Here is a 27,669-nt window from a genome sequence, read left to right as displayed (position 1 = left end):
GTTCGCTAATAAATATTATAAAAATTGGTTTACCTGAATAGGAATCCTTTCTTCATGCTCCAAATCACTAAATTACAGTGACGCTCTATCCATAGATAGCCAGTCACAATACTGGTACTGGAATGAATATGTACAAACCACCTTAATGTTGTCGGCTCATTACCATACTGTGCACCAATGTCCGGCGTTAGTGTCTGAGAAATGTGATGAGAAAGTAATAACAAACTGATGATTGTAGTCTGTCATAAGATAAGGACGTTAGGCTCCTCTGTTCTGGGATGAAATTCGAAAGGAGAAGACCATGTACCATCATCAATTCTTCTCACCCCTTTCCTTTCGTTTCACACTCATCTGAAACACTAAACTCATTAGGGATATCTGCAGCTATCAACCCATGACATGTAATGTCTACAATATGGCAACTTCTGTTGTACGTTTGTGTGTGTGTGTGTGTGTGTGTGTGTGTGTGTGTGTGTGTGTGTGTGTGTGTGTGCATGTGCGTCTGAGCTCATTCAAATGCAAGGAAAGCTTTAAACAACAGTTTATCTTAATATCCTACAGTTCTTTAACATCATTACTCACATTAACCACATTCGACTCACCCGATTTCGTGGGTAATGAGGACCTGAATGTTGTGCATCCAAACAGTTCTGTCACCACAATCATCATCATCAGCAGCATCAACATCATTCTAATGTCTGCAGATAGATAGTAACATAAATGGTGGGCACCTTAGACAAAACTTAGCCAAGATTTTGTTTCCTGTTTCCGGATCGCACTTGCGGGTGGCTAGCACATTCTCTTACTCAGCCACTACACCATTCCGCAACTGAGAAAGTACATTATATAACTATGTTTCGACGAGCGGAGTTAGCCATCTCATTTTTTAGACAAAGCGATGCTTGGCACTGTGTAACACCAATATCGATATTCTCTGTACTTATCTCATGTAACTACTTTGTCTGCATTACTTAATGTGACATCTTTATAACCACACGTTTTGATATAACGTCTATGTAAATGTTTTATTTATTATTTATAACCATCTGTGTAATTTTCGTTAATCTATAGATGTCATTTCAAAAGGAATTTTCTGTGAAAGCATGGAAATGTTAAAACTCTACTTGTAACACTGGTTCATGCATAGGGCTTGTAGATTTATAGTCCTGTAGAAGATGGAGGGATATCCCTTTGCAACGTAACTGACTTGACGGGAATAGAAAAGGTGGATCTGGTGATCGAACTGCAAGGCTCCTTTGTAGCAAGTGTTATTCGGTGGCTAGCAGGCAAAATATTCGCATCTCGTGAACTCAGCGACGCAAAAACAGCAAGATTATACAATATAGCCTCGGAAATGGAAGTAATGTGGCATATTATTCATGGCATACGTTGGTTAGCTCAGTGCTACGAAAATCAGACGCTAAGAAGAGAATTTTTGGAGCTTGTAACACAGAGAGAACCATGGATATTTTTGGCACCTTGTCCTGAAAAGCCACCGGAGATCGGCACTGCTACCACCTTCATCTCAAATTATCAGTTGAGTATTGTATAACTGCGGTTTCTTTTTAAGAAATAAATTTCTATTGTTTAAACTTTCGGTTGAGCATCCATATTTCATCCTTAGTCATTTACCTAGACAGGGTCCTATCCCTAATGCTACGATACTTCCACGTATGCTATTTTATTGTACAGAAAAGTCATTTCAGTAAACTTTCACAACAATTAATATACTTCATGGAATAGTAAATTTCATAATTTTTCAGTGATCGTAAGTTTTGAAATACTACTCATATTTTTGACAAAAGGATAGTTAAAGTTTCACCAAAGTACTAATGCCAAGAAAAGATTTAAGGTGTTTAGCTTAAAGATTGTTCTTATTGAAATCTCAGTACAGTATTACAATTACTGCAAAAAGTTTAATGATTCATAATAGTTACTGACTAGTAGACTTCGAAGGGCAGGCATAAGTATTAATTATTGTGTATATCTGAAAATAACTGCGTTTATAATTTAATGTGTATATAGTTAACACTGCTTCTCAGATAGTGTTGTGACTGAAGTGTTCAGTTTTGGCCTGAATCTACTGCTAATTTGGATTTTGGGTCTCGATGCTAGATGTTACGCCAGACTGAAGTTCCATATTACAACAACAGCATTATAAAGTGCACTTGCCAATTTTCTAACATTTGTGTGTTATAATAAGCAACACCCTCGTACCACATGTTCCATTTGAGGTAAACAGTAAAGGAAGTGTATGCTAGTCGAGAATACAAATCATAATCGGAATAGTGTATGTAATTACCTGAAAATCACTTCGAGGACAGTATTTTCCAATAATGAGGCTGATAGAGCAACATGTTGCCCAAGTTTATATTGCGCCACCAACAGTAATTATTTGCCTATAATGACTGTTAACCTTTGGTCGTATACAGATGATAAGTGTAAATGAGAGCCAGTTGTTGCAAAAATGGTTGATGTTGCTCCCGTATTGTTCGTCCCTAATTCCGATAAATTATTTGATAAAATGCTCTACTGCTTGGTATCTCGTTTGCAAAACATAAATTCCGTATGAAGTAAAGTCAAGCCCAGTAGTTAACTTCCTTTATGAACTGTTCTAGTACTTCGTACAACTTTTGCCCAGTTAGGTTGAAGGACCTTTTCTTTTACGTAATTACAGTTTACTTTATTACTAATAGAACCTCCGTCCGACTTCCAAATGTCCGGTTCTACTTCCTTTCAACAGAAATGTTTAGAGAGACAAGAATGGTCTGATACCTTAACCATTATACTCACGATCACGGTCAAATTAAAATTCTTTGTCGGGAATAACATTGTCGTTGTGTTGTTAATTTATCAGTAACCGCTAATGCTATACTTGGCTTTTCCAATGACAGAGCTAGTAGTACAGTTAGGAAACACTGTTATATTTGTCGCCGCGTGATATGTACTAAGCGTGAAACAAACTTATTACGAATACTGAACGTCGAGCGGCACGAAATTTCAGTAAATTCAATAACGAAAATAATACCAAATATTACATGAGTTTAGACAGTAAGCATTAAATCATATTCATAGGGCGTACCGAGAAACATCATGGAGCCCGATAGTGGTTACTGAAATGAGTTCACAGGTAGCGGCACAGAACGGTATTTGGCTTACGTGGAATATCACGCATATGTAAACAACCCAATTCAGATGATGTGGCGAATAAATTTGTTGGTATGTTCAGTTCGCCACAAACAGAGAAAGAACCAGCCGAAAAAAAACATGAGGTAGAATCAGAGCATGAAGATACGGTAGAGTTGGACGGTGAAAAATTTTAAGTATGAATGATACCGATGATGGTGCCACTAAAGCGGAGTTACTAAATACAGTTTTCCGTAATTCATTCACGAAAGAAGACGAAGTAAATATTTCAGAATTCGAAACCAGAACAGCTGTTAGGATGAGTGACATAAAAGTAGATATCTTAGGTGTTGCGAAACAGCTCAAATCAATAAAGAATGGCAAGTCTTCCGGTCCAAATGGTATACCAATCAGGTTCCTCTCAGAGTATGCAGACACAATAGTGTCTTTCTTAGCAATCATATACAACCGCTCACTTGACGAAAGGTCTGTTCCTAAAGATTGGAAAGTATATTCAAGAAAGGAAATAGGAGTAACCCATTGAATTACAGACCCGTATAACTGACCTCAATTTGCAATAGGATTTTGGAGCATGTACTGTACTCTAACATTATGAATCACCTTGAAGAAAATGACTTATTGATACATAACCAACACGGATTCAGAAAATAACGTTCTTGTGCAACACAGCTCGTCTCAGTTGTGTGACTGGATTCGTGATTTCCTCTCAGAGAGGTTACAGTTCATAGTTATAGACGGTAAATCATCGAGTAGAACAGAAGTGATATCTGGTGTTCCGCAAGGTAGTGTCATAGGCCTTCTGCTGTTCGTGATTTATATATATGATCTAGGTGATAATATGAGCAGCCCCGTTAGATTGTTTGCAGATAACGCTGTAATTTACCGGCTAGTAAAATCATCAGACGATCAATTCCAATTGCAAAATGATCTAGAGAGAATTTCTGTATGGAGGGAAAAGTGGCAATTAGCACTAAACAAAGAAAAGCGCGAGGTCATCCGCATGGGTACTAAAAGAAATTCGGTATATTTTGGATATACGATAAATCGCATAAATCTAAGGGCTCTCAATTCGACTAAATACCTAGGAATTACAATTACGAGCAATTTCAATTGGAAGGACCACACAGATAATATTGTGGGGATGGCGAAACAAAAACTACACTTTGTTGGCAGAACACTTAGAAGATGCGACAAAAACCCACTAAAGAGACAGCCTACATTACACTTCTCCGTCCTCCTTACCAGGTAGGATTGACGGAGAACATCCAAAAAGTGCGAAGAAGGGCAGCTTGTTTCGTGTTATCGCGCAACAGGGGTGAGAGGGTCACTGATACAATGTGCGAGTTGGGGTGGCAAGTCACTGAAAAAGGCGGTTTTCTTTGCGGCGGGATCTATTTACGAAATTTCAATCACCAACATTATCTTCCGAATGTGTAAATATTTTGCTGACAGCCATCTACGTAGGGAGAAATGATCATCATAATAAAATAAGAGAAATCAGAGCTCGAACGGAAACATTTAAGTGTTCCTTTTTCCTACGCGCCATTCGAGAGTCCACAATAGACTAAAACTATTAATAGGCTGAACTTGGGGATTATGCCGCTCCATTATTCTCCACACCTGCAAACCCTGATCCGACACATCCTCTGTTAAGAAAATGTTGGCTGGATCTCCGCCCCGCCAAAGCTACATGCGTCCCTACAAATCCTCGAATGCTATGCACATGGATCCTCTACCATTTCATCAAACTCCCACCCTTCCTCACCCACATTGAACACCTCTGCATCTCCTATATAATCCACAGATTAGATTTTAATAACCCTATTTCCTCACCTTTGATCACCCACACTGATAGGGTTATCTTGCCGCGCCTTCACAAACTTATTCCTCCGTCCCTACACTTACACACATTCTATATCCTATCTCAACGCAAAAACCAACTCCCTTTCCCTGACAATGAGATCCACCCGAATACTTATCCCTTCTACCAACCTTAAATCTTTCCCCACAATCCCACTTTTTTTCCAACCAGAAGAATTTCACCTTCCTACGAAGTGTTTTTAAAATGCATACGTTTTACTTGTTTTCACTGCCTCTCTTTGATTTTCAATTTAAAGTAGGAAAACGGCCCCTTATTTGTTTCTAATTTTCATAATAATTTTTTCTAATCATTTGCCTGAAGATTGGAAAACTCTACCGCTGACAGCCAATTCTCTTCCTGTGTTCGGCGAAGGGAATGAAATAAAGGAAAAAAAGCACCAGGTTACAGCATTAACGGCGAACTAAAAAGCAGGTAAGTGGTATTAGTAACCTTGAGAATCAAATGAACTCATAGGGAAGTAGCATCAATAATCGACTCAAAATGCAAGGAGTTAAAATCAGTAAACAGATCGAAAAAGTAGATGAAAAATTAGGCGTTTGAGTACTGCAACCAAATATATGAAACTTGAAATAAATACCGTAAACACGAAAGTGACCACTATGGAAATGCAGATCAATAATATCAACGAAGATTTCCACTTACAATTCATGAAAGTCCAAGAAACGGTAGAACTTTCGTATCAACGAAAGTGGACGAAAATATCTTCGGTCTGAACACGGATATTATTGACGAATATAGAAAGTAAATCTCACATTTGAGAAAGACAGTATCTGATTTTCAAGAGCATCTGGGTAAACAAATAGTTGATTGCGAGCAGAGGTGTAATCAAGACGCTTCATAAATTCAAGGCAAAATTTGTGACCTGGAACAGAAAATTAGGAACGAGCGCAGTTATATGTTTGATAGAGTACCTTACAATAAACTAGTAGGTAATAAGGAACTCTCTGACCCTGCAAAAAGACATAACGGCTGGCACCCACTGGATTCCCTGAAGACCTTTTCGTGCATATTTGAAAGATCAGGATAAGATAACGCAGTTATGAGTGGTTTAGCAGGTGATACTAAACGATGGTGACTAAACTGAAACACACATCAAATTATGTTTTACGAATTCAAGCAAAAGTTTATCCGCGGAATACCGATCAGAACAAGACTATTTACGGTGAGAATTCATAACGACCAGATTGTGTGACAACTGGGACAGAAACTGAATGAAAAATTTATGCGAACACTGATACTGAAAATTGACACACTTAAGAAGTACACTGGAGTCCAAAGTTAAAGCAACAAACGGAACATTTTCAAGGTTGCGTTTATTTTGCCTCAAAACAGTGTGTACAGGTGGTAGCGAAGTAGAAACAGTGTAAGGAATACAGAACGTAAACAACTGCTACATGCATAACACTAGACGGAAATGTTCTTCTTTTTTTCCAACTTAACAGATTTGCATACACATTCCAACAACTAGTTAATGTACTCACTATGGTGTGTGACCACCTCTGGCAGCCTGACAACGACGGAGTATGCCGTGAATAACGTTATCAACGTCATGTTGAGGCAGTAACGCTCATTCTTCCTGCGGAGCTGGTCGCAAGTCTTGGAGAGTGATTGGTGGACGCTGATGTGATGCAACCCATCTCCCTAGTGCATCCCAGACATGCTCTATGGGATTCAAATTGGGAGACCGAGCAGGCCATGCCATGTGTGTAGTATCTTCCGTTTCCAAGAAAACATCAACCACTCATGCTCTATGAGGCCGAGCATTATGCTAGCAAAAGGCTAGGTGTAGTCAAAGGAGAAAAAGGAACGTCGAATATAGACGTCGCCAGACAGCAAAGAGGAAATGAAAGTATTTAGCCAAGCGCAAAGTTCGCGATCAGCAATTAGTGAATCGATGGCAGACAGTGACGAAACGGGCGCCGAGCAAATTACGCGAGCTGCCAATAATAGCGAGATTAATAGTAGGAAATGAAATACGGTCGCCATGAGGAGAATGAAAGAAGATTAAGTCCTCAGCATTGGTGACGAAGCTTTCCTGTCTAAAGAATCGCCAACGGAATAAACCTGCTGTGACAGAAAAACAGCTAATTATAGTAGGAGAAAACTCTGACCCTGAGTATTTAACATGCGGGAAATAATTGGAAGGGGAAATTAACATCTCTCTAAGAAAAGTGTTTCTTCTGTAACCGAACAGTAACCCAGAATGGTCAGATTTAGAAAACATTTCGTATGAAGAATATATTGAAGTAACAGAAATTGAGGAATGTGTGACGAAATGCTGTTTCATACCATCAGGTGAAGCACTGTCAAAATAATAACCAGAGGTAAACACAGAACTAAGAAATAAAGAAACTCTGTATGACACAATACCTAGCCAACATAGGATTCAAGTCATAAGGGACTTTGAAATCCAAAAACCGAAGAATCCTCCAGACATGTTTGACCTGTAGATGAACAACATGTCTTGGAATGATCCTATAGTCGACCATGATTTGCTATGTAACGAACAAAGTAACTCCGATATTTTAATAATTAAATAAAGCATCATTCCTGTAGAAATTTACAGCATTAGGCTATAAGGCCTTTTAGACACTGGGTCGCAAATCATTGCCATATCACAGTCAGTTTTTCAGTAAACTTCAGACAAATCCGAATAAATATTGGTGTCCATAAATGGGAAAACCAGTAAGCCAATTAAAAGTCAAATACAGGCACAGTTCAAAATTAAAGGACGAGAATTGGAACTTGGTTTCTTGATTGCTCCAGATTTTAACACCGAAATGAATTTGGGGATTGATTGATTTGATAAAGAAAAAGTAACTATTCACTGTAATAAAACAAAAATTGTCAAAATTAACAGTAAATTCGATTATTTGAAACCAGGATATGAAGAAACTGAAATTTCACAAGACACTAAATTTGAGTGATAATGTGAATGAAGGTTTGTCTGGTATTTTTGAAATGTGCCATGTTAAAAGCTTAATTGATGACGATCGGAAGCAGGATGGTTTTAAAAAAATCACTGAGAAATTACAGGTTCTTGCAACAGAACAGAAATTTTAACAATTCAACATATTATAAATAAACCGAGACATATTTTCAGAAAAATCTGGAATACTTAAGAACTTAGAGTACCGTGTCGATGCACTGGCACACTAAGAGATCTTATTCCGTACACTTGCCTAAGAAACAAGCTGTGCAGGCAGCAGCAAATAAAGCGGTGGAATTGGGCGTAATTGAACAAAGCCACAGTGAATATAGCAGTCCCCTCATTACTGTAGATAAGAAAAATGGAGGCGTGCGAATTGTGACTGATGTAGGAACTTTAAACAAAATTCTCAAAGAGAAGTAGACCGAGCCGAAAATTTAGATGAGGTTTTGCAAGAAATTCATAACGTACTTCACTTGACTAGCCTTAATTTGATGGCTGGGTGCAGGCACATTCCGTTGAATGCAGAATCTCGTTGAATACAAAATCTCGCAAATACACCGCATTCCTTTTACTTGCTAGAAATTTTTGCCAGTGTAAAGTTGGTACTTTCTATCTGTTTCGGTGTTTATCAGATCTTTAAATTCAGTACTAGGTCGAGAACTAAGTACTAGATTGATAATGTATGTAGACGACATGTTGATCGCCACAGAAGAATGGCAAGAGCCCTCTGAATTGTTGAACAAAGTCTTCTCTCCTCTTCATGCAGTGGATGGACGAGACTGTCAGGTTGACTTTCAAAAATTAAAAAGTGAAGAACGAGAAGTAGTGTTTTACACCATCCCCTGCTACAGAACCCTTTCACATGAATGCAGATAACAGTGCGTATGGAATCGTCCCTGAAATTTTCCAAGAAACCATTAGTACAGAAGAATCATGTCACAAAACAATAGCTTTCGCAAGTAAGACTTTGACTAAATACGAAACGAATAACAACGTATCGGAGAAAGAAGCCTTATCAACCACGTGGGGTTTGAAAAAATTGTGAAATTATGTATGGGAACGTAAAATAAATACCCATACTGACCATAAACCACTAATATTTCAGAAAGATCACCGACTATTAACCTTCAGATTAACCGGTTGGGCATTGTGCCTTCAACACTCTGATTACGAGCTCTGTTACGTCGAAGGCACTAGAAATTATATAGCAGATGTCTTATCTAGATTACTAGAAGATCTAAACTGATTGCCGAAAGAAAGTAATGAAGGCGGTACTTTCCAAATGGAGTTATTCAAGAAAGTGACTGAGAAAAGAAAAATTGAATAGATTTGTAAAAACTTGAGGCATTACCAAAACGAAGATAAAGTTGGGAAATCAGTAAAAGTCAGTTTTGTTTGTGTAAATTACCTACAAAGTCCTAAATAATACAAAATCTTTAAAGGTGTTTTGTATAAACAAAGAAATCTGGATGGGGATGATTGGAAAGTGTATTGGCCGTCCCATTTCGAGACTGAGTTGACAGATTACTTTCACCTTGCATTAGGACACAATGGACTGAAGACATGTATAGCAATGCTTTCGCGTGTGGTAGCAATAAGCAGTAGTGTGGCCAAGAAAGTAGCGGACTGTATAAGGTCGTGTGACGTATGCTACATGGCAAAGGTAGAGAATCGAACAAAACAATGATCTGAATGAAACAGTATACTGTACTTACTGTCGATTGATTTGTACGGACCCTTCCCGAAAACTTCTGGAAGTTGTACATTTTAGCAGTTGTTGTTGTTGTTGTGGTCTTCAGTCCTGAGACTGGTTTGATGCAGCTCTCCATGCTACTCTATCCTGTGCAAGCTTTTTCATCTCCCAGTACCTACTGCAACCTACATCCTTCTGAATCTGCTTAGTGTATTCATCTCTTGGTCTCCCTCTACGATTTTTACCCTCCACGCTGCCCTCCAATACTAAATTGGTGATCCCTTGATGCCTCAGAACATGTCCTACCAACCGATCCCTTCTTCTGGTCAAGTTGTGCCACAAACTTCTCTTCTCCCCAATCCTATTCAATACTTCCTCATTAGTTATGTGATCTACCCATCTAATCTTCAGCATTCTTCTGTAGCAATTTTAGCAGTATTCAAAGAATTTTCAAAATTTATAAAGCTTTTGCCTGCCAAGAACGCAACAATAAAGCAGTATTCAGTGGGATGGTTAAAACTGTAATACTATAGGAAAACCTAAATCAGTGCAATCAGATAATACGCCACAGTTTATTTCAAAGATTAGGAAAGAGGGTATGGAGCAGTACGAAGTCAAAGTAAAACATCATTCGGCCTAACACCCAACAAGTAGTCCAGCTGAACGCTGTATGTGAGAGCTACATAGAATTTGCAGATTTATTGCTACCTCAACTCTTGGGGTGGGGCAGATTTGTTTCAGAATCTGAAGTGGTCATGACTCCACAGGTTTTACATCATACGAAATTTTGCTAAACAGTAAAAGTAAAAGTATAATAGTAGGGATCTTATAATTTTCATCCAGTGTAGACTTGAGACTGGATGCAAAACAGACATTAGTAAGGGAAAGAATGAAGTAACAAAACGGGAAACATATATTAGAGGTATGATAATAACCTCAAAGTTAGTGAGTTCAGCAATAGAGGTTCTGTTCTCGTCAAAACCCATGAAAAACCTAGCGAATTAAATCACGAAATTTCCAAAATTAAATATATATATAACGGCCCGTTTGAAGTGCAAGCAATTCCCCACACTAATGTATACTATTTGGTGTACCCAAACTCAAAGAAATCCATAGGTGTTCGTAATATAGGGGATTTGAAACCTCATGTCCACGGAACATAATAAAAGGAAACACTGTTTGAAAACAGGACATGACTAACAGGTACTATATTATAATATGCTTATTTTTCAAAATGTATTTTGTAACAAATGCTATACTGTTGTGAAGACTGTTATAATTTTTCTAATATATGTCTATAAGTGTCAGATTCTTAACTATGTAACTGTGCATAAAATGAAACGAACATTTCAAAGAAGTGAAATAACATGCTACAAGACTGCATTTCATAAAGAGCTGGAGCTTAGTAACATGGACTGCCAACGTGTGAAATGGGCAGCATGATTTTTGATGAGTGAATAGAACACAAAAGTGTGTTTCAAAGGGACTGTCAAAATTCTCAGAGGATAGCCAACTGTTTCCTTGATAAAACAAGGTTCATAAATAAAAATATTGCGTTGAACTACCTGAAAACATGAAGAGGCAGTGAAAAAGTTTATGCTTGTTTTGTGTTATTTTGTTAAACTGCATAAAATATATGCAGTCATAAGTACCAATCTGGCGAAAATAATTTTCCCTAATAGGTTTTCCCGTACGGAAACTGAAAGTAAAATCTGTATTAACATGTTGAAAATTATAAAGCTGAACAGTTAAATACTTCCTTTTTGAGGAAAGTAAAGGAAATAGATTAAAATTCCAGGAAGAAACGTATATACTGGACACATTGCAAATAATATTCATGTAAAAGTCTGTACCGCATAGTCTCTCTTGTATTTATGTACTGTATGTTATCGTATTTGCAAACTGTAACTGATGTTGTTCTTCTATGAATGAGATAAACGATATTGTTCGTATTGCTGTTTCCCTACAGTATATGCTGTTATGATGTCTTTGTAGTTCTTTTCCTTCTTTTGCCGCGCTCTGAGGTGCTACGAATGATTCACTGATGCATTACTGACAGGAATCATCACTGAATCATACAGCATCTGTAACACCAGTTTCGATATTCTCTATTCTTATCTCATATAAATTTTGCTTCACTCAGCCAACGGCCTTGCCGCAGTGATAACACCGGTTCCCGTGAGATCACAGAAGTTAAGCGCTGTCGAGCTGGGCCAGCACTTGTGTGGGTGACCATCCGATCTGCCAAGCGGGGTGCACACAGCCCTTTTGAGGCAAACTGAGGAGTTCCTTGATTGAGAAGTAGCGGCTCCGGTTTCGAAAATTGGCATACGGCCGGGAGAGCGGTGTACTGATCACATGCCCCCTCCATATCCGCATCCGGTGATGCCTGAGGGCTGAGGTCGGTACCGTTGGAGCCTCCATAGCATGTTCGGGAGGAGTTTCGTTTTTAGTTGCTTTACTCAATGTGCCATCTGTATAATCATGCTCCTTCATTATTTATAACCCTTTATGTAATTCTAATTAATGCATGGATGTAATCTCAAAAGCAGTGTTCTGTAAAAGAATATAAATGTTAAACTATTACTTGTAATCCTGGTTCATGCATAGGGGGATGTAGGTGTGTAGTCACGTAAAACATGGGGGGGAAATCCCTCTCCAACGAAACTGACTTGGCGGGAATAGAAGAGGTGGACTTGGTGGTCGAACTGTAAGGCTCCTTTGTGGCAGGAGTTAACAGGTGACCGGCTGGCAAAGTATTCGCATCTTGTGAACTGAACGAGGCCAGAAGAACTGCGAGATTGAACAATGTAGCTTCGAATGTGGTAGTAATTTGAGTTATTATTCATGACATACTTTGGTTAGCTCAGTACTACGAAAATCCGGCACCAAGAAGAGAATTTTCAGAGCTTGTCATACAGCAAGAGCCATAGACACTTTTGCCGCCTTTCTCTGAATAGCCACAGGAGATCGACACTGCCACTATGTTCATCTCAAATTACACTAGTTAACAGCCATTTTACATCTGGAATGTAATACATCAACTAGTACGTATTTTGGTGTGTAGAATCCAAATATACCTTTCAAAATGTTCTAGCATGTACCATTTTTGAGCTTTTATAGGTTTTTATTTTTCGTATTCAGTATTTCGATTTTTGCTGTTCTTTGTTTTGATGCTTAATTGTTTGCTTTTGATATGCAGAGGTGAGCTAGAAGGTCTACAAATCGTCAGTAAATTGTTTGTGTGGTAATCCAGTGGTGTGAAAGAGATACTTAGTGATTGTTTCCTATGAAGAATAGTGCTAACATTTTGTGTTCAAAACTTACACGAAGCAAAATGGCAACTAGTAAATCTCGTTGCTGTCTAAACCACCCTGACAACTTTTGTTATGTGTGTGGGAAATTCACTCCAAAAGCCCACAGAAAACCAATCACTGATTTGGTTAGGAAGGCATATAAATTGTATTTTGATTGTCCTGTTGGTGATCAAAATAAAAATTTTGCACCTCATATTGCCTGCATAACCTGTACTGCAACGTTAACCAAGTGGTTGACAGGAAAACGCCGAGCCATGCCATTCGCTGTTCCGATGGTGTGATGTGAGCCTAAAGACCATTATTCAGACTGTTACTTCAGTCTTACAAATATTTCGGGGCATTCAAGCAAAACTAGACATAAAGTATCCACATGTATCTTCTGTGCATTTGCCTGTGCCCCATAAAGAGGGGTTGCCTGTTCCTGTCTGTAACTTGAAAGCCACTGAACCTGTTTCAGATCAAAAGGTGCTTCCTCCGCTCAATATTTCGATATGCAGAATTCAATGTGCGCATATAGAGATGTCAATGGTCTGATGATGCAGCTAGATGTACAACATAATCCACAGGAGCGGAACCTATTTACTGACTCCAGTAAAACCAGCTCGAAAGCAAAACTACTGCATAATGGCAATGCATTTCGATCTGTACCTTCAGCTTACGCAGTAGAAATGAAAGAAACTTATGAAACCGTGGCTTTGCTGCTACAGGCAACCATATATAAGGATCGTGAATGGCAACTTTGCTGTGATTTAAAAGTTGTTGCACTCCTTACAGGTTTTCAGGCTGGATTCACGAAATACTGCTACTTTTTGTGCCTTGGAGACAGCCGTGACACCAATAATCAGTGTACAGTCAAGGAATGGTCTATAAGGAAGTCATATGTTCCTGGAAACGTAAATGTGAACAACACCCAACTGATAAAATCATTTTGCCTCCACTTCATATCAAGTTGGACCTTATTGAGAACTTTGTAAAAGTTTACCGAGGGCATAAGATGGGTAGGCAAGGGGTTGATAGAGCATTACGTGGAGTGGTCATCCAGTAAGGACTTTTAACGTTTGGTCTCATATCATGTGTTTTAAGAGGACTAGACCACAGCTAAGTTTTCTAATAGTAGTAGTAAATATGTCGTAAGTACGTGCCGACCCAAACAAGTTTAAGAGTGGTTAGAGGTCGACCCGGGGACGAGGTCTTACCGAAGGGGGGAATAATGTAGCGGCACCACCGTTTAAGATGGTAAAAGGTTGGCTTAGGTGCAATATTTCGGAGCGCACAAGCTACAGCCAGGCGCGGGTCTGTTGACAGTGAGTTACGCTACCAGCGGTTGAGAATTAGAATGGAGGCCACAGGGCCGTAGACCTGCTGAAAAGAGTTAACGCAGCGGTTTGCATGGTGCAAGAAGGTGCCCACTGGTCCAACACCAGCCACGTATAAATAGGTACCGGTTCACTAACAAGGCATTCAAGTGTGACAGCTCTCCTGGACGGCAGGGCGTGTCACACCACCGACTACACGGTGCAGCAGATGGGGCGCCAGCGTTCCAGTCCACGGCAGGTCCCTGGTTCGACCCTCTGAGGCCAACGTGGGGTCCGCAGCCTGCTATCGGCGGGCCATGCCACGGCTCGCTACTGCGGGCAGTCTTGTTAGCTCCCAACACACGCCAGTGGCATTCCGAGAACTTTGTAAAAGCTCTGGATAAAGAAGGTGGAGCCTTTAATCACTTAAAAGTTTCCCAAATTAAGTGAGGCAAAGCTGTTGGTCCAGAAATAACAAAATTGCTGAAAGTCCAAACTTTGATACCAAACTCACAGATATCGAATTAGTTGCTTGGTCTTCTTTTAAAGTAACTCTGAATAGCTTTTTGGATAACAGAAAAGACAAAATCTGTGTTACCATTGTAAATGATCTGTTGGACAACTATAAGAACATGGGGTGTAGGATGTCGCTTGAAACTCACTTTTTACATTCTCACCTTGATTTCTTCCCTGAAAACTCGGGAGCTGTAAGCGATGAGCATGGTGAACGCTTTCACCAAGACATTCTTACCATGGAACACCGCTACCAAGGCCATTGGAACCCTTCGATGATGGGTGACTACTGCTGGGGTCTTGTTAGGGAGAGTGATGAAACGGCAAACAAAAGAAGAGCTCCGTCGTCGCATTTTGAAAAACCAAAGACGATTAAAGGTGAAAATATCTTCGGAACTAATTTGGACCTTTTATTGGCATCATGCCCATATATATATATATATATATATATATATATATATATATATACAAAAAATAGTATTGATTTCAAACTTTCTGAATGTGTATTTTTGTTTGACTTAATTGTGTCAATTTTCGATATTACCATTTTTTATGCTGCTGTGTATCTAGGAAATGTGACGTGATAGAGAAAAACTAATTTCACCAGTGTATTGAGCAGCCCAAAATTAGGTAAATACACCCATTTACATACCAGATGCAGGAAAAAAGTTTAAATTTGTTAACTAGTGTTATCAGTTGTGTACTGTGCAACTGCATCGACCAGTTACGTGGTTTATTTTTGAGTAACAAGTTTGTGTTGTTTAAACTACGTGTTGAGCACCTACATTGTATCCTTATTCATTTAACTAGACTGGGTCTTAGCCCTAGCTCTACGATATTTCCACGTATTATACTATACTGAACTTAAACTCATTTCAGTAAACTTTTTCCTCTTATAGAGATAGTAAGTGTAATTAAGAGCCAGTTGTCACAAAAATGGTTAATATTCCGTCTGTATTGTTCGTGGCAAACTATGTTAAATATCTTGATAATATTGTCTACTGTTTGATATCTTAATTACGAAACGTAAATTCAGTGTGAAGTAAAGTCAGTCCCAATAGTTAACTTCCTTTATGAACTATGCTAGTATTTTGTACCATTTTGTCTAATGAGGTTGAGGACCGTTTCCTTTTGCGTAATTACAGTTTAATGTGTTACTAATAGACCCTCAGTCCGTTTTATTTTGTCCGATACTGATGTCTTTCAATAGAAGTACTTAGAGAAATGGAAATTGTCCTATACCATAACCATTGTTCGCAGGATCAGGGTCAAATAAACTTCCTTTCACAAGATTAATATCATCGTCGTATTGCCAGTAATGTTATACTTAGCATGCCCGTGCCAAGACTAGTAGTATTGCTAGGGAACAGTGTTATACGTGATACTGGACGTACGAAATTTTGTGTGTGTTTTGATTTTACGCTACATTGATGAGTGAAAGCATTGTGACCACATACCAAACAGCGTGTTCGTATACATTCGGAACGCAGTGCAGCAGCGATCCTGATGGCAAGGTTTAAAAGGTACTAAGTAGATGTCCGGAGTTACGTGGCATCACATGACTATGTGCAGAACACAGTTTCTGTGAATTACATGCCTGTTGTTTATGGGCACGCAGCTGACACCGGAAAGCGGCATGGATGTATTACATTGAGTTCTCATTAAGCAAATTTGATGACCAAGACATTAACGTGAGTTATCTATCATGTTTCTTCATTTACTGTAGCCTTGTGACATGGACACTAATCCTGCTGGAAGATACCATTGCTGTCAGGGAAGACATCAAGCTTGAAATAATGCAGCTGGTCCGCAATAACGCCCACGTAGTTCATAGCTCTCATGGGGCTTGTAACCTCCCCCTCACTTATCGACCTTAATGACAGTGAAAAATGAAACCGCGTGTACCTAATGGGAATTTTGGAAAAGCAATCGTCACCGAAGTTAACCTGTCGGTAAAGAGGGAGGAAAGGGTTACATCTAAATGAAAGGAAAAATGCAAGTGAAACTGGTGGAAATTAATTTTGAAATAGGGGTAAAGTTAATAAAGAAAGTAAATGTGCGGCCGTTACGTTAACAATCAACTAGCGGTAATTAGATATTTGAGATTTGGGGGAAATTACGGTCGCCAGTCCTATGGACAATTACTATAATAACTGAAAAAGAAAGGTTATTACACATATAATTAGCACTAGAAGCGTGGCAACTGAAGGTTGACACGTGTAGTGTCAAAACTGAAAGTTTGTCAGAAGTAATAAATTTCGCAACACTTAATTTAGCAAAAGAATTAATGAAACCGGAAAATCGAAAGTTAATTTAGTGATTGAAGTTAATAGTGAGCTTTCTTTCTGAAGCACATCGAAATACAGTTAGTCTTGGACTACCTCAACAATCATTTCTAAAGCTACTTGAATCTACGCAATTTAGAAAGAAGAGATTTAACTTTGAACTTGAATTAAACGATTCTGAACAATTAACAATAGTAAAATTTAGTACGTACCAAGCTCAGCTGCAGTCACAGGTAAGCTAAAATACGGTAACAAAACACGCACTCTTAATTTGTGCTTGTGTAATCTAACTATTGTAGCCAGCTAATGCTTAAATTGAACTTTGAAATTAAAGCAGTGAAATGGAATTATGTTGGCGTTTGAATTTCAACGACACTCGGGTTCATTTCGGAAAAGGAAGGGACCCTGCTTGGCAATGCAATTGGGACAATGAGCAACAAAGGTTCATGCTAAGTTGCTGTAATTTTGCGAGGCAAATGGAACAATTTGAAAAGCTGAGGTCTGCCATACAGTTCTGAAACTTTACGTGCTTTTAGTCTTCCTTGTTGGTTGATTGAAGGTTTGAAGCCGTCGATCGAGGAGGTGGCGACAGTCACTCATTGTCGGCCGTCGCTGTTGCAGAAGCTGGATGTTGGCGCGCCTTCTTCTCGACACGGTCACCAGGCGAAACGGGCTCTTGATGTGCGCCAGCTAATGCTTCCCGTCCGCGACACCATGTCAGAAACTATCATCGCGAGTCGAGCGCAATTACATGCTGCCAAACCCCGAAAGCGCGGCAACTCGCGGGAGCGACACACAACACACCTGCTCCACTCGCTACTCCAGCCAGACTCTCTCTGCCCGCGCTCCACGCGGCAGAGTTAACACTACCAAAGATCCTACACACTTTGATTCTTCACACGACCCATCGATGTAATCGTTCGATAGCAGTTTTCCCTAGGCAAGACCCAGCGTAAAAATACAAATAATATTTACGAAACAAACCAATTATACATCGACATAAATGCATAAATAAATATATATATATACAAATAGTAAAACAATTACAATATATAAAGAGACAGAAATGTCATATCTTGAGGTAACAAAACAAGGAAAAAAAATAATAGTACAATAGATGGAAATAGGAGGATATGCATTTCCGGCGTTACACGTGCCCCACATTGTCTGAGGATGTTCGTGTAACGTAAACAGACTCAGAAAATGTCCCAAAAAAGAAACAGCGGAAATGCATATGCTCAAAACATCAACAAAATTTAGCATTCGTCTAATTAATCATAAATCAATTTTTAGACCATAATAATTGAGTGGAGACACTCCTAATCTTATTCCACTCTGTCTTCTTGATCAAAATAAAACAGGTTGACAACATATTAAAATTCATAGAAAACATAGAAAATGGTTTAGCTATTCTAAAAATCTAAATTCCTAGCAGTATCAAGAAATGGAATACTATTTACAAAATTAATCAGATTACATGGTCATAGAAAACAGGTATATCAAAATACGCAAATTAATAATTAATTACATAGAATACGTATTTTATATAAACTTTTCATAATTAATATTCTCGTCATGAGTGTGCACTTAACGCTAAACAAGAAAATAATATACAGCAGATCGACAAAAACATAAATATTGACAACAGAATTCTTTCATATCAGCTGTCCGGGAAGAAAAACAACTCCGCCTTCCGTACTCGCAAGTACAAAGAATGCCGACAGCGGCACAAGAGCCGACAGCGGCACCACCTCGCCAGTATTGTTGCGCCCGCCTGTGCGGCACGCTTGATCTCACTCGCCTGTGTAACGGCATTTCCAGAACGTCCGTTTCACTGAATTCTTTCGGAAAAACTCACTCCCGAGTAATCTCAAGGAGTCCATTAACACTATCACAGTGGATAACTCAACACTGTCCATCATCACACATGTACAAGCCTGAAACTTAAAACAGCGTCTAAGTACATCGGCAATGACTAGTAAAACACATATTCATGGAATCTTACAGCTAGTTACAAAATCATATTTACATTGCTTAATCTACTGTGACTCAGCTGAAAACTTAAACTAGCAGCTTGGATTTTTAAATTGATTAATATTCAGTAACTCTTAAATCATTTAATCAACATAAATTACTTATTAATTACAACTTCTTTAATGACCTCTAGGTCAGGCAAAAGCATCGCCACATGGCACATCCTTAAATCTTACACTCTATATCTACATACTGTACAAATTACCCTATCTGTGGTACTAATCAATCCTTAGTTGGTACAATTTCAGGTCTACAATGTTTCGTATACCTAATAGCTTTCCAGAGCTTGGATACTCTAAGCAATAAGCATTTGTGTGAGGTATACCAATGACTTTATATGGTCCATTATAAACAAACTTAAATTTAGAGATTTCATTGTCTATCTCGCTCGATTTCTCACTAAGTCTCCGATCGCAAACTTAGCAAAACGCGCTTTAGCGTCATGACGACGTATGCGAGCATCGGCTTTAAGCTTTATTACTTCTCGCAAACGATCTTTTTCACACCAATACTAATGTCAATCCGTGGAGGGAATTTGATTATCTCTTCCACTAAACTTTTACTTCTGTCATCCAACAGGATTTCCTCTGGAGAAAATCCCGTCGATTCATGTCTCAAGGTGTTCATAATTCTCTCAAATACTGCTACATATTTGCCCCATGCCCTATGGTTGTGATGGCAATAGGTACGGCACAGTCGGCCTAGCTCGCGCATATACCTCTCAGCGGGATTCCCAGCCGGACAGTAAGCAGAAATATGGATCACCTCGACCCCATTACTTTCCATGCCTTCATTCCACAACTTAGAAGTAAATTGTGCCCCATTGTCTGATAGAATCGCCTTGGGCTTACCAATATGAACAAAATAATCGTTCACAAGCTTGCTATAGACCGCTTTGGCTGTAGCTTTCCTAATCGGGTATAGTTTGATGAACTTGGAAAAAGCTTCTAGCACTTCTAAAATGTAGGCAAAGTTTCCTGATGACTTGGGCAAAGGTCCGTACAAGTCCACGCACAGTAACTCAAAGGTGTCGTTAGGCCTTATACTTTGCATAGGACCACGACTCGTACAGTTGGTAACCTTCACCTTCTGACATAAATCGCAAGTTTTCACTCTGTCAGTAACTCGTTTTAACACGTTGTTAAAATGCACTACTTCACTCAGCTTTTCCGTACATTTCTTTGGTCCACAGTGACCATACGCCAAATGGTAGTAGTCTATTATTTCCGTGACGTATTTGGTGGGCCAGCATACCCGCCAAATATTACTATCTTCACCCTTACGTATGTACAAGATATGATCGTATATCTTGTAATACTTCCTTAATTTCTCTCCTTCTGGACTCTTTTCATCATATCGGGTTTCCACCATATTTAAACAATCGTCCTCGTTCTGATGACGACGTAGATTCTTACAGATGTTCATTATTAATTTACGACCCTCAACTTCTTTAAAATAGTATAATTTGACCACTCCATCTGCCTCATCTTTCAATAGACCTTGATTAGACTCGGGCAACCGCGACAGTGCATCCGCTACGCAATTGTCGATCCCTTTTACGTAACAGATGTCATAGTTAAATTGCTGTAAATACAACGACCACCTAGTCAGTCTTTCGTGAAGTAGTTTACAATCCTTCAGATAAGTGAGCGCCTTATGGTCCGTATGAACAATCACCTTACGGTCCCATAGGTAACCCTTGAACTTCTTGAATCCCCACACGATAGCGAGACACTCTTTCTCAGAAATCGTGTAGTTTCGCTCACTTTTTGATAAAGTTCGACTCGCGAACGCTATCGTCCGGTGTTCCTTATCCTCTCCTTTACCAACTTCTTGGAACAGTTCTACCCCCACCCCATAATTCGACGAATCCGTTCCCAGATGGAAGGGTAGCGATAAATCAGGATGAAATAGTATGTTAGATCTTAACAACTCGTCTTTTAATCTCTCGAAAGCGGCCTGACACCCGTCAGTCCACACAAACGGAACGTTTTTGCGTAAGAGGTTATTCAAATTTTCATCATTAAACACTTGTCCCTTTACAAATTTACGGTAAAATCCTGTTAGCCCTAGAAAACTTTTTAACTGTTTCCTAGACTTGGGTGGAGGACAATTCCTTATTGCCTCTAGTTTCTCTGGGTCCTTTGTAATACCAGCAGTGGTAATTACATGCCCTAAAAATTTCAGTTCCTGCTTCACAAATTCGCATTTCTTTAGCTTTAGAGTCATTCCGCCACGGCGCAATGCTCTAAAAACTTCATCTAACAGGTCACAATGGTCATGCCAAGTGGCATTGGCCAACAATAGGTCGTCAACATATACAGTTAATCTTGAACTCAAAGCCGGTCCTAGCACTTTATCTAGTGCCCTGATGAATACGGACACAGATATATTAAGTCCAAACGGCAGTACTCTATACTGATAACACCTGCCCGCAAACAAGAAGGCAGTGTATGGCCTAGATTCTTCTTCGAGTTCTATTTGCCAGTAACTAGCCGTCAGATCGAGACTAGTCATGAATTTAACGTCATGAAAACGTTGCAAAATGTCCTCCATACTCTCTGGTCTGTCTGTTTCACGTTGAACGACCCTATTCAACGTGCGTGCGTCAATCACAATACGCACACTACCATCCCGTTTTGCTACAATGACCAAACCGTTATTATATGGACTCGTACTTCTTTCAATCACTCCCCATTCGATCATCTTATCTATCTCCCGTTGCACTGCTTCCTTTTTGGACAGCGGTATGGCATACGGTCTCACGAAGAATGGTTCGTGCGGAATCACATGCAACTTGCATTTATATCCTTCCACAAGTCCCGGTTTGTCTGAAAACACACTCTTATTCTTCATTATTACTTCATACAGGCCTCGTCTTTGTTCGTGTGTTACGTTTGACACACCGTCTACAATACTTTCCAATTCACTTTCTACACTATTGTCAATGCCGAGATTCCTCACATTACAGTAGTTCAAATTCATACCTACGTCAATACCATTGGGCCAGTTAACAATGCGTATAGGCTGGTATTGCCTATGCACACCGTCTCCTGCCTCGTCAAAACTAACTGCTATTGTTTTATCTTGGGACGTACATGTCAAAGTTTTGCTTTCGCAATTAATCACTGCACGGTACTTTAATAGCCAATCTAACCCGATAATTACTTCCGTAGTTAAGTCTGGCACGACGACAACCTCTTGCTCAAATTGTGCCCCACATATCTCGAAGTTGACAAAAATCTGTTTTGTGACCGGTTTACTGGCCTTCCCAGTAGCACCGATAATTTTCACTCCTGTTACTGGCATAACTACGATACCAGGTCTGTCTTTCAGTAACTCAAATATTTTCCCAGATACAGCACTCAATTCTGCACCGGTGTCAATCAACACGTTTAGTTGTAGGTCGTGCATATTAACAGACACTACTATCTGTCTGCACTTGTCCTCGACTGTTTCTTTATTTTCCCACAGTAAATCCTCCTCTATATCCAGGTCATTCCAGAACAAACCATCCAGCTTTGATCCTAAATCCGGTTTATCTGGCGGCTTTTTCAGCCTCTGTTCACTTACAGTTTTAATTTCAACACGTTTGTCCTAAGGCTTAGTCTCTAGCTTCGCCTCCAATACCGAAACCTTTTCCTGTAACTCGTCAACTAGTGAGTGTTGCTTTGCTATCAATTCACTAATTGTCACCTTCGTTGATTCCACTTTGGTCAGATTGATCTCATCTGCCAATCTACCTGGAGGAATGTGCCCAGTAGCATCTGAAATTACTTCCTCTGGATCTGCGCAACCCACACTGCTATCGTCTGACTGTATAATGTCAGCTCTAACCTCATACACGCTGTAATCTATGTGCTTTTCTACCAATCGTGTCCGGCTATCACTAAAATTTTCGTAATCTTTCTCCTTAATACTCTCGCAACGTTTAAACTGGAGGTTTGCGTCGGATGGGTCGGCTACTTCTATCACTATAACTTTCGGTAAAGGCTGCCGGTTAGGGCCAGAACTTTCCGTTACTACTTCAACATCTAACTCCTGCGGGACGAAACACGACGAATCTTGCTCGTGCTCCCCATTAACATCAACTATTTCTGGTAAAGTCTGCCGGTTAGGGCCAGAACTTTCCATCACTTCACAAATACTATCTTCCTGTGGGACGAGACGCGGCAAATTCTGCCCGCGCTCTCCATAAATGCTTCTCCCGTACAGGCCCCTATAATCTCTTAGTTCGTCGTATAAGCGACCGAACTGCCTTAACCAGACCTCATCCCTCTCTGCATCCCCTCGCTCAATGACGGACGTGTTATCCGACATCTGATCTTCTCTCAACAATTGCGAATCATTCTTAAACTCAATCTCCAGTTCCGCTGTGGGTATTACAGCTGCCCCTTTATAATCGATTTCCGGAACACTACTTAAATTGAAACTTCCTGGCAGATTAAAACTGTGTGCCCGACCGAGACTCGAACTCGGGTCCTTTGCCTTTCGCGGGCAAGTGCTCGCAGGAGAGCTTCTGTAAAGTTTGGAATGTAGGAGACGAGGTACTGGCAGAAGTAAAGCTGTGAGTACCGGGCGTGAGTCGTGCTTCGGTAGCTCAGTTGGTAGAGCACTTGCCCGCAAAAGGCAAAGGTCCCGAGTTCGAGTCTCGGTCGGGCACACAGTTTTAATCTGCCAGGAAGTTTCATATCAGCGCACACTCCGCTGCAGAGTGAAAATCTCATTCTGGAAACTACTTACATTGTTCTCACTGACAGTGAAGGTATTTTCTACTGCCGTGTATACAGTTGATCTACTACTTGTGGGCGCACTCCTTTCTCCTAACACTGGCACACTCTCCCGCCGTTGATTATTCCACACGGAATTTTCATAACGACGACACCTGGGTTTTCTCCTGTTATTGGGCCGTCAAAATTTCTCCACGCCTGGTCGGCCCCTCACCGGCGCGGCTAATGGTTTCCCTGTCTCGTCCCAGCAGATACGCTCCCCGGATGCTGCTGAGGCGGCTGATCACACCCTCTGGCGTTATTACTATTCTGTGAAGCCCGTATCACGTTAGTATGATACTGGTTTCCGTCATTCCTGTTATTATTTGCATTGTACCGATTGTTATTACGGTCCGAACCATTATTGTTATTGCTGCCATGGTTGCGGTATGCATTATTCCCGTGGTTATCGTTGTTGTGGTTGCTGTGGTACCCGTTGTTGTTACCACGGCCTCTGCCACTGTCACGATTATTGCGCCAATTGTCCTCGTCCTCCACTCTTTCCAGGAAATCATTGATTGTCCTGTAATTGCTTCCTACGTATCGTTTTGTATCATCTGGAAGCTTCTTGTAGAGTTCCCAGACTATTTCGGATTCCGAGCGGCGATCACGCAAATATTCCAACTTGCGGATCCAGCCCTCACAAAACTCCTTCATCGAACCGCGCGAATTCGCATCGAAAGGCCTCGATACGACAAATTCGCGCCAGACACTTTGCTGTTTTTGCTCTGACCAGTATTCAGCCAGAAACAAATTTTTAAATTCGTCAAAAGTCAGGTTCGTAATGTTGAGGTTTAAGCCCCAACGCTTGGCATCACCAGCCAACACATCAATAATCGCATTAATTTTTCTCTCATCAGTCCATGATCTGGGTAAAACTCTTTCACAATCCTTAATGAAATCCGTCGCGTGTATACCGCCTTTTTTCAAGGGGTCGAACCGCTCCTCTTTCGTCAACAATTCCGAACTATGTGCATAGATTGGCACATAGCTCTGTTTTTCGTCAAGTTTCTTTTCAAATTCCGACACTCTCGTAATTACTTGGCAAGTGGTTGTCGCAAGCGTTTCTACTTCCCTTTTTTTCTCTTCGCAGGTATTAGCCTGCTTCGTCACTTTGGTATCTACTTCGGATACTAAAGCCTTTAAAGTTTCCACCTTCTTTTGATCCTCTTTTTTCACTAATTGAATTTGTTCCGTCACCTTATTCTCGATGATCGGAGCAACTGATTCTCCTACACTTTTCTCGATTCTGCTAATTTCGGAATTAAAACGAGTATTTATGCTCGCAATTTCCGCCTGAACGCCTATCATTCCCTGTTTAAGATTACCGATTTCGGTATTAATTACAACTATATCTTCTTTGATTTTATCAACTTTTGTGTTAACAACTCCAACATTGTTGATAACAACGGTAATAGCTTTGTTCAGATTGTCTAGCAACCGTTCAAATTTTTCAGACTGAGCTTCTTGCTTGGCAGCCTGATCTTCTTGCTTGGCCGATTGACTCTTGATTTCGTTAATCAAAACATTCAATAAATCAGTTAAATTCCCGGAAACTACCGGTTTTACTTCCGTAGCGGCTTCCTCTTTAATTGTCCCCCCGTATTCGTCATCAAGGGATTCAGATTTGATTTTCACTTCCGATTCCGAAACATTTTCTAAAATTTGGAATTCCATTTCTGATCTTTGTTGCGTTTCGGCGGTCGCGTCTTTCATGCTAGCCGCCTGCCCCTGAACAATGGGTACCGCGGTGCGCGTTTCCCACTGTTCGACCGATTGTTCCGTATCCAAGTCTACCAAATTTTGGCAATTGTTGCCTTCACTCATTTTAATAATTTTCAATATAAATGCCAAATCTCAAATATAATTAGGATTACTCCCACTACTTATTCTCGCTGACGTAACGGCCTGTACGTAACCAGTACTTTGTTACGAGATTTGCAACATACAAAATTCGTGTCCAGAACAACCTCAAATCCGAAGATTGTCCTGTCACGGTCGCCACGTGTAACCTCCCCCTCACTTATCGACCTTAATGACAGTGAAAAATGAAACCGCGTGTACCTAATGGGAATTTTGGAAAAGCAATCGTCACCGAAGTTAACCTGTCGGTAAAGAGGGAGGAAAGGGTTACATCTAAATGAAAGGAAAAATGCAAGTGAAACTGGTGGAAATTAATTTTGAAATAGGGGTAAAGTTAATAAAGAAAGTAAATGTGCGGCCGTTACGCTAACAATCAACTAGCGGTAATTAGATATTTGAGATTTGGGGGAAATTACGGTCGCCAGTCCTATGGACAATCACTATAATAACTGAAAAAGAAAGGTTATTACACATATAATTAGCACTAGAAGCGTGGCAACTGAAGGTTGACACGTGTAGTGTCAAAACTGAAAGTTTGTCAGAAGTAATAAATTTCGCTACACTTAATTTAGCAAAAGAATGAATGAAACAGGAAAATCGAAAGTTAATTTAGTGACTGAAGTTAATAGTGAGCTTTCTTTCTGAAGCACATCGAAATACAGTTAGTCTTGGACTACTTCAACAATCATTTCTAAAGCTACTTGAATCTACGCAATTTAGAAAGAAGAGATTTAACTTTGAACTTGAATTAAACGATTCTGAACAATTAACAATAGTAAAATTTAGTACGTACCAAGCTCAGCTGCAGTCACAGGTAAGCTAAAATACGGTAACAAAACACGCACTCTTAATTTGTGCTTGTGTAATCTAACTATTGTAGCCAGCTAATGCTTAAATTGAACTTTGAAATTAAAGCAGTGAAATGGAATTATGTTGGCGTTTGAATTTCAACGACACTCGGGTTCATTTCGGAAAAGGAAGGGACCCTGCTTGGCAATGCAATTGGGACAATGAGCAACAAAGGTTCATGCTAAGTTGCTGTAATTTTGCGAGGCAAATGGAACAATTTGAAAAGCTGAGGTCTGCCATACAGTTCTGAAACTTTACGTGCTTTTAGTCTTCCTTGTTGGTTGATTGAAGGTTTGAAGCCGTCGATCGAGGAGGTGGCGACAGTCACTCATTGTCGGCCGTCGCTGTTGCAGAAGCTGGATGTTGGCGCGCCTTCTTCTCGACACGGTCACCAGGCGAAACGGGCTCTTGATGTGCGCCAGCTAATGCTTCCCGTCCGCGACACCATGTCAGAAACTATCATCGCGAGTCGAGCGCAATTACATGCTGCCAAACCCCGAAAGCGCGGCAACTCGCGGGAGCGTCACACAACACACCTGCTCCACTCGCTACTCCAGCCAGACTCTCTCTGCCCGCGCTCCACGCGGCAGAGTTAACACTACCAAAGATCCTACACACTTTGATTCTTCACACGACCCATCGATGTAATCGTTCGATAGCAGTTTTCCCTAGGCAAGACCCAGCGTAAAAATACAAATAATATTTACGAAACAAACCAATTATACATCGACATAAATGCATAAATATATATATACAAATAGTAAAACAATTACAATATATAAAGAGACAGAAATATCATATCTTGATGTAACAAAACAAGGAAAAAAAATAATAGTACAATAGATGGAAATAGGAGGATATGCATTTCCGGCGTTACAGGCTTCCGACTAATACCAGAGATACCATGGAAATTCTGTTGAATGTCTCCCATAACATAATACCCTCTCCTCCGACTGCGCTCGTAGCACAGTACATGTTTAAAGCAACCATTCGCCTGAATGATAGCATATTATGACATGAACATAGACAGGGTGTAACAAAGAGCATGTTTCATCCGATCAGGCAGCACGTTTCCATTGATTCGGGCCCA

At 40.0% G+C, this 27,669-nt stretch overlaps 1 non-coding gene across 1 annotated transcript; it reads left to right on the top strand.

Annotated features, from left to right (window-relative positions):
- Positions 1 to 23,686: 23,686 nt before the first annotated feature.
- Positions 23,687 to 23,761, top strand: Trnal-caa (transfer RNA leucine (anticodon CAA)). Its single transcript has one exon. It is a non-coding gene; the product is annotated as a tRNA-Leu (tRNA).
- The last annotated feature ends 3,908 nt before the right edge of the window (positions 23,762 to 27,669 follow it).

Source organism: Schistocerca serialis, chromosome 3 (assembly GCF_023864345.2).
Source record: "Schistocerca serialis cubense isolate TAMUIC-IGC-003099 chromosome 3, iqSchSeri2.2, whole genome shotgun sequence".
Lineage (NCBI taxonomy): Eukaryota > Metazoa > Arthropoda > Insecta > Orthoptera > Acrididae > Schistocerca > Schistocerca serialis.
Note: the sequence above shows the minus strand (reverse complement) of the source record. Positions and strands in the feature narration are given on the sequence as shown.